The sequence below is a fragment of the Cebus imitator genome, unplaced genomic scaffold (genome assembly GCF_001604975.1).
Source record: "Cebus imitator isolate Cc_AM_T3 unplaced genomic scaffold, Cebus_imitator-1.0 Scaffold164, whole genome shotgun sequence".
Classification (NCBI taxonomy): domain Eukaryota; kingdom Metazoa; phylum Chordata; class Mammalia; order Primates; family Cebidae; genus Cebus; species Cebus imitator.
This window is the reverse complement of record NW_016107479.1, coordinates 750,207-758,169: the sequence shown is the minus strand read 5'-3', so window position 1 is coordinate 758,169 and position 7,963 is coordinate 750,207. Positions and strand designations below refer to the sequence as shown.

The following is a 7,963-nucleotide window of genomic DNA, read 5'->3' as shown; positions in this document are numbered from 1 at the left end:
TCTAGGATAAATATGCTCAGTACCATAGGACTCTAGTTAGTATTGAATAAAGCCATGCATGTGAAATTAATATAGTATCTAGGATAAATATGCTCGGTGCATTATCATTTGACTGGATCTTTTTATTAATCCTTATAATAACCCTGTAAAGAAAGCAGGTTGGGCTTATGCATTCAGACTTTACACGTAAAAGTGAGGCTTTTAGTCATTATTGTGACTTCTCATAGGCACTTAAACTAAGGAAATGAGACGAGGATCCAGATACTCTGACTTATAGCACATTGTAAATTTATATCATAGAGAAGTCTGTGACTAACATAACTGTATTTATTATATATGATCACCGAAGCACTAGTAGGAGCCAGTATTGCAGATTAAATGTATTCAACTCCCTGTAAACTTCAAAAAGGCACACCTTTCTTGTATGAACTGCTGAATTGCAACTCCCATGATCAACACTTAACATAGAGTAGGTGCTTAATAAACATTTGTTAAATGAATGGATGAGTAAAAAAGTCACAGCTTCTAGATGATATGCTATGCTAGCTTTTAAATGCAACAGGAGGCTACTCTATTAAAGATGATTCAGAATGATTTTGGTAGATTTAAAAATCTTCCATTTATAATCATTTTCCTATTAGTAAATATCAGAACATCTCTGCCGATTTGTTATGCTTAGACCAGCAAACCCAGAATTGTTTTGTTTTCCAGTCCCTAAATCCCTGTTTGAAAGCAGTATCATCTGCATTCTTGACACAGGAAGTGGTAGGATGGCACTTTGTATGATGTAAACCCTTACAAGTTTTAAAAGCGATTATTATCTTATTTCTTAAAGAGTTTCTGGAGAACTGGACTTAATGACCCTAGGAGTGACACTGCATGATCAGGTTGTTTAGTTCTTGCATTTAAAGGTCTAGTGTATTAAGGCTTGACTGGGTAAAGAGATACCAAAGAAGAAAAAGGAAAATTTGATTCACAGATGTATGCTTAGTCATATAAAATGTTCTTGTTATCATAGAATGAAATAAAGGAGAAAATTCCATCTGTAAAGGGTGGAATTCCATGTAAGACTAGCATGAGACTTTGAGCTTTGAGTCAAGTTGCCATTTCTCTTGTAAGATAGATGCTGTTAAGGCTGAGTTAGAAGGATTGCTTCAATCCAGGAGTTCAAGGCTGCAGAGAGCTATGATTTTTGCCACTGCACTCCAGCTTGGGTGACATATCAAGACTCTGTCTCTAAAAATGAAAAACAAATTCTGTTAAATTTATTTTCTGAGAGTCTGTACTATTTATTCTAGACACTAAAGTGAATAAATACAAATATGAGAAGATACATTCTTTACTCTCGAGGACCTCATAGTTCAACAAAGAACCAAAGACAAATTTGCAAGTATCTTTAATATAAAGCATCATGGGATAAATGGTTCAGCTTTTTTTCCTTGTAAGATCAGTGAGAGGAAAATCACCTGCAGTTGGTGGGTGAGATAGAGCTTCACAGATGTGGTGGTGTTTGGGATAGTTCCACAGAGTTTCTGGCGGATAGTGGGATGTTTGACAAGCAAGATAGAACCCCATGGCAAGAGATCTCAAGGGCGAGGTGATCTTCATAGTGTGTGGTGGTGCAGAAAGTGCTTTTCCCAACTTCCTCATATGTAACTTAGCCATCCTTTTTGCGTATCATCAAGATTCCGTGTGTTGGCACAGAATAAACAAATCAAAATTAAGCAATCTAGTTATTTGATAGCTTTGGAAAATGACTTGATAGTGGAAAAGCTTGGAATTCACGACTAAATGAGCTTTTCATATTATTGTACATCATAGTTATGATGAGAAGAACTGGAAGTAAATCTCTTGGCTATAAGACAATCATATTAGGATTTATGTTTACTTGTAGCTTGAATTTATTTTATTTATTTTGTGTTGAGGGGCTTTCTGGCAAAAACTGGAAAGCCTGCTAGACAAATTTGAAAAGAGCTGTAACACAGCTTGAATCCATTTTATGATACGATCAAATCTTGTATGCTTTAAGTCTCTTGAATATGTACTAATAGTAAGGCATATAATGTTACAGTAATTTTCAGTTTATCCCAAATGGTTGGGGAATGGACTTTTCCAATTAATCTAACATTATAGTAGCTAGGAGATTACAGAAATATTTTACTTAGGTTATTCAATTGCATAAACTAGAAAAAACAAAAATTTTAACACGGAAAATATTGTGAACATAATTTGAATTGAGTTTTATATTTCATTATTTAGAAAGCTCTTTCAAGTTCTAGCGATGTTTGAGTTTACCAATGAAAATATTTGTTATCCTTTATTTTCTAGGAAATAAATTGATGGGCAGTTGGCATTTCTAGTTATTTTAATTCTGGATTAAGGAAATTTGAATTTCTCAATCAGAGAATCAGAGCTTCTGTATTTAGTCTCCTACCTAAATCTATTATGTGAATAAAATAGAAATTGTACTCATTTTCAGAGCCATGAATTATCAGGCATATGATGATTTGATGTGATAAGTTATAGCTTTTAGGTTAACATAATCCAAATCAGGAAGCCATAGATAACTACAGAGTTTTAAAAAAATTAAATATTGGGTGGATAGAGACAGTTAAATTCCATATTTCTACTTCATAATCACCAGTACTCTGATGACTGATAAGTATTGTAGGCTGTGCGATACTCACTTACTCTAAGCTGCTGATGAATGTAATTTACTGGGACCATTCTTACATCCCAGTGTCAGCCTACCGAAGAACATTTTGTATTAATGGTAAAGGCCTAATATTTCACAGGCTTCCACTGTCCCCTGTTATAGAATACTGTTCAGTTTTATGTATTCAAATATTCCTCCCCCCAAGGAAATTTGAAATATTAGATTCCAAAATAATTAAAATTTACTTAAAACTTGACAATTAAGAATGAGGACAGTTCCTCTCTACTTATCCCTTCATCGATATATTTTTAAACATACAAATATGTTCCTAAACATCTGTTGGCTTATAACATTTTCTGCTGTGGCTACCAACAGTGTACATAGATTATTTGGAAAGGCTAAACGTGATACATTTTTATCAGAAACCTAAACCTGCCTTTGCAGTGATCATATTTTATCATTTGGTACACTTAATTTCTTCAGAAGAATTTTCTTATCGAAGTTAAAAGAACTTTGCTCGATAATGTAACCATGCAAGATAAAAAGTGCCTTTTAATTTTTTTAAAACATGCAACTTGGTACATAGTTCTATGCATTTTGTTTGAGCTTATTTTTCAGAATAAGAGTACATTAAGAAATAACCCTCTCCTTTAGATCTTATATGCTACATAGTGAACAGTGGCATAGATTGCTTTAGATAACTTTGATTTTAAATTTTATTCATTTCCTCTTCAAAAATGAGAGTTTGTAATAATTTTCCAACTTTAAATTTTTGGACTGTCCTAAAAGGACATTACAGTCTATTCTTATATCGTCTATGATTTAAATATTACTGAGATAGTGGTAACTGTTATACTGATAGCTGTTACTCTGTCTCCACAACCCAAAAGTTTTCATTTATCATTCCAGTGACCCTGATATTGGTGGTGTTATCCAGTGTGTGAAATTAATTCTCCATCATATTTTCTCTTGTGTAATTCCTAGGTAGGCTATTTAATTTTTTCATTGGCTGGGTGTGGTGGCTTATGCCTGTAATCCCAGCACTTTAGGAGGCTGAGATGGGTGAATCGCCTGAGGTCTGGAGTTCAAGACCAGCCTGACCAGCCTGGTGAAACCCTGTCTCTACTAAAAATAGAAAAAAATTAGCTGGATGTGGTAGTGGATGCCTGTGATCCCAGCCCCTCGGGAGGCTGAGGCAGGAGAATAGTTTAAACCTCGTAGGTAGAGGTTGCAGTGAGCCAAGACCACGCCACTGCTCTCCAGTCTGGGTGACAGAGTGAGATTTGTCTCAAAAATTTTTTTTTTATTTTCTTGTTATAAAATAAACATATTGGCGAATGATACTAATGTTTTCCCATTTTGGTAGTGCCCAAGAAATTAAAATGAAACCTTTAAATGAATGTTAAAGATTTCAAAAGGTTTCATCCATCAGGCTAAGAGATGTTATGAATTCAAGAAACTTAAGTGCATGCCAAGAAGATAAACAACTTTGTTTTAAAATTGGGTCCCAATAATTAGCAGTGCAAAAAATTGATTTTTGTTCCTTTGTGTACTGTCACTTATTGACCATTCATCTAAAGACAATCGAACTCTTTGATGATTTTATTTAATGATCATAAGTTCATATGTAGTTTGCCCCAAATCCTGAGTCATTGCATTGTTGCTGTCAGTTATATAAAATAACTTATTCCTCAGTTTCCTCTTTCTTGTTAAGTTCCTCTGAGGCAAGTCAGCGAAGTTAAAATCTCTTTGAAACCAAGACAACTCTATAATTTATTTCTCATTTTAGGGAGAAGTTATGTTGCTGTCCTCAAATCTGGCTTCTGCTGAGGGCTGTGACACGTGCCTGTAGCTCCAGCTACTTGGAAGTCCAAGGCAGGAGTATTGCGTAAGCCCAGAGTTCAAGTCCAGCATGGGCAACATAATGAGACCCTGCCTTAAAAAAAAAAAAAAAAAAAAAAAAAAAAAAAAAAAAAAAAAAAAAAAAAAAAAAAAAAAAAAAAAAAAAAGAAGAAAAAGAAAAAAATTGGCTTCTGTGACTATAAATGCTACTAGAGAGTATGAATATAAATCCCACTGGAGAGTCTACTGTAATTTTTTGGAATTCTTTCAAAGTAGTGTGATAAAAATAAAAGATGATTTTCCACATATTTTACCAGAGTGCAACCTAATGGGCAGCAGTATGTAAAATGGGCTTAAGTATTATTTTATTTCCATACCCCCTGGTTCTTCAGTTGCATCCCCTTTCTGCCTTCAGTTAAACATATTGCACTTCCGTCTGCTATACACTATAGATGATTCACATTTATTTTTTGCAGGGATATTTTTTAAATGAGTTTAGGGAGCAGATGTTTTTGCATTCATACTTGCCTTCCTTTTCTTGATGTCTTTCCACAAATACAGGGGGGAGAAATGCATTGCTGCTGTCCTTGGTGAATTTTGCATGTCTCTTTGACTCAGGCTGCGGCACTGTAATGTGTGATTATGTGACAACTGCAGTGAAGGAAGAAGGTTCCTTAGTTTCCGAGCACTCTATATCAGTCTCACAGCTGTGCTGAAGGGAGCTGAAGAATTTCTTCAGCTCTTGGTAATTCTCCTTTGCCAAGTGAATCCAGCCAGACCTCTTCCTCTCATAGTCTCCATTGTTGAGACTGATTTTAGACAGGTGGTTATGGATTTACAAATGAACTTGTAAATACAAACCTAGATACCTCTTGTATATCTGTAGCACATTTTCAGTATAGGTTTTTTTCTGTTCTAGTATCTGGATAAAACTCCTGGATTATTTTAAATTACATGCACAGATGTTGTCAGTCTTGTCTTTTTAAAAATGATGTCTAACCGAATATTGTGGTTATTTGGCAAGCCTCTGCAAACCGAACTGTTCTGAATGCAGGTGTAACGTGGTAGAGTAGGAAGAGCACTGGACTCAGAGTAAGAAGACTTAGACACTGTCATAGTTAGTTATTGCTTTATTACAAATTATCCCAGGCCTGACAGCTTGCAGCAGCACCGTTTCTGAGCATCAGGAATCTGTAGTTCTGGCTCAGAGTCTCTCATGAAGCTGCAGTCAGAATGTTAGACGGGGCTGCAGTCATCTGAAGGTTTGGCTGGGGCTAGAGGATCTTTTTCCAAGATGGAAGTATGTTGACAAGCATTCTTACCTCTATTTTGAACCAAGGAACCCTCAGTTTTTGTTCAGTTCGGTTCCACCATTGGACTGCTCACATGGTAGGTGGCTTATTCCAAAATAAGTGATCAGAGAAAGAGAGTAAGCGCCAAAGGTAGAAGTCGCTTAAAACCTAATTGTAGAAGTGACATACCATCATCATACGGCCGGCAGCAACACTGTTACAATGACAGGACTACAGACAATCTAGGCATACTTGGAAACAGGGATAATTGAGGGCCAGCCAGGAGGCTGGCTACCACAGGTGTGAGTCATCTGTTTGCAGCTAAAGTACTACGGGACCTTACATATGTCGCCAGCTTCTTGAGCCTGAGTTCCTCAGTGGAAGTAGCGGCATTGTATCTCTTTTCCTACTGATCACTTGAAAAGTAACGATCTTAGATGATGGATGTGAGAGCATTTTGTAAATGTGAAATAGCATTACCTGTGGGGGTTGAGGAATCATATACCTTTTTAGCAGTCATAAAGAAAAAAGAGGGAGAGAAGAATAGAGAGAAACGGAGAAAAGGAAAAAAGGGGACAAAGAAGTGAAGTGTGTCTGTTATGAGCAAGGACTAGAGGTCTTTACCTCTAGCAGAGGCTTTTGCGCCTCGTTTTTATCAATAGTTAAATTTGATTGCTCACAAAATGTGTGCTTAAATATATCCTCTAGATATATAATTTTATTTTTTAAAGGATTAAACAGCAACGAAAAGGCTATACCAAGCCCCTCTTCTCAACGGGGGCAGATACGAGTAAGATCAAATGAATTTAAGTCAGTATTCCAAAAGCTGGATTTCAGTCATCAGCACCAATACTTTCTCATTGTTTTCCTCAAAAACAGAACTGAATGCGCACCTCCCATATGAATGCTTCTGCCGTCCATTAGAAAAGGACAGCTAAGGTAGTCATTAGTATTTCCGTAAGCGTTGACCTTGGCTCAGTATAAACTAGAATCTAGAAAGTGACTGCATTTATTATCATTTTTAATGTGTATGTTCTGGAACTCATTTCCCCTATGGATGACTTTCAATTTCATTTTGTGGCATCCAATTTTGGAGACGACTTCTTACTTTTAGAATCAAAGTAACCGTCTCTTTAGTACAATAGGTGACTGGAGACCATTTACCAGGAAGAGTCATAAGTACTTCAAATTCATGTGTCCAAGGCTAAAAGCAATATTCCCTCAATCTACCCTCCGCATATACATGCTATATTGATCTAGTTATCTGATGAGGTCGTTTTGATGTTTTCAAAAAACAAACTATTTCAGCCTTTTTTTCCGCCCTTAAGAAATGACTGTGACAGATAATTTCACACGTTCCCTCATAATTCTCACACATTTCTTGCTTCATTGCCTACTCAATCTCTGACCTTCACTCTACCTCTTTTCTGAGATCTGCATCAGGGAAGGGATGAGGTCTGGCTGTCCATTGCAGGCATTCCCTGGCCTTAAAACACATTGTTTTTTCGAATTTTGATTTGATCGTTTTGAAATGTCCCCTAAGGCAAAACACCATGGTCAAAAGAGCTGTGAGCCTGTCTAGTATCTGTCCATTAAAAATGACTTCTTGGCCAGGTGCAGTGGCTCACGCCTCTAATCCTAGCACTTTGGGAGGCCGAGGTGGGTGGATCACTTGAGGTCAGAAGTTCAAAACCAGCCTGGCCAACATGGTGAAACCCCCCATCTCTATAAAGAAAAAAAAAAAAAAAGACTTTTCTTCACCAATCACCTAGTTATAGTCAGCATCCTAAGTCATCTCACATTCCTTTATTTCCTCTCAAATCTCATGTCTGGTCCACGAACCCTGGTGATGGTAACTCTGAAATTCCTTTAAATTTGTCTCCTCCAGAATCACTTGAACCTGGGAGACAGAGGATGCAGTGGGCCTAGATTTCCTCACTGCACTATAGACTCTTTGTCTCCAAAACAAAAACAAAAGAGCAACAAAAAAGGGCAGACGTGGTGGCTCATGCCTGTAATCTCAGCACTTTGGGAGGCTGAGGTGAGTGGATCCCGAGGTCACCAGCCTGACCAGCATGGTTAAACCTCGGTTCTACTAAAAATTCAAAAATTAGCCAGGCATGGTGGCACGCACCTGTAATCACAGCTACTCTGGAGGCTGAGGCAGGAGAAT

General features: G+C 36.9%; 1 protein-coding gene and 1 non-coding gene across 48 annotated transcripts in view; one reads left to right on the top strand and one right to left on the bottom strand.

Annotated features, from left to right (window-relative positions):
* Positions 1-7,963, top strand: part of PTPRD (protein tyrosine phosphatase receptor type D) — a 2,344,803-nt gene that overhangs the window by 1,855,490 nt on the left and 481,350 nt on the right. The gene's annotated exons all lie outside the window — the stretch shown is intronic.
* On the bottom strand, positions 1,924-1,985 carry LOC119473518. Its single transcript, XR_005202738.1, has one exon. It is a non-coding gene; the product is annotated as a U7 small nuclear RNA (small nuclear RNA).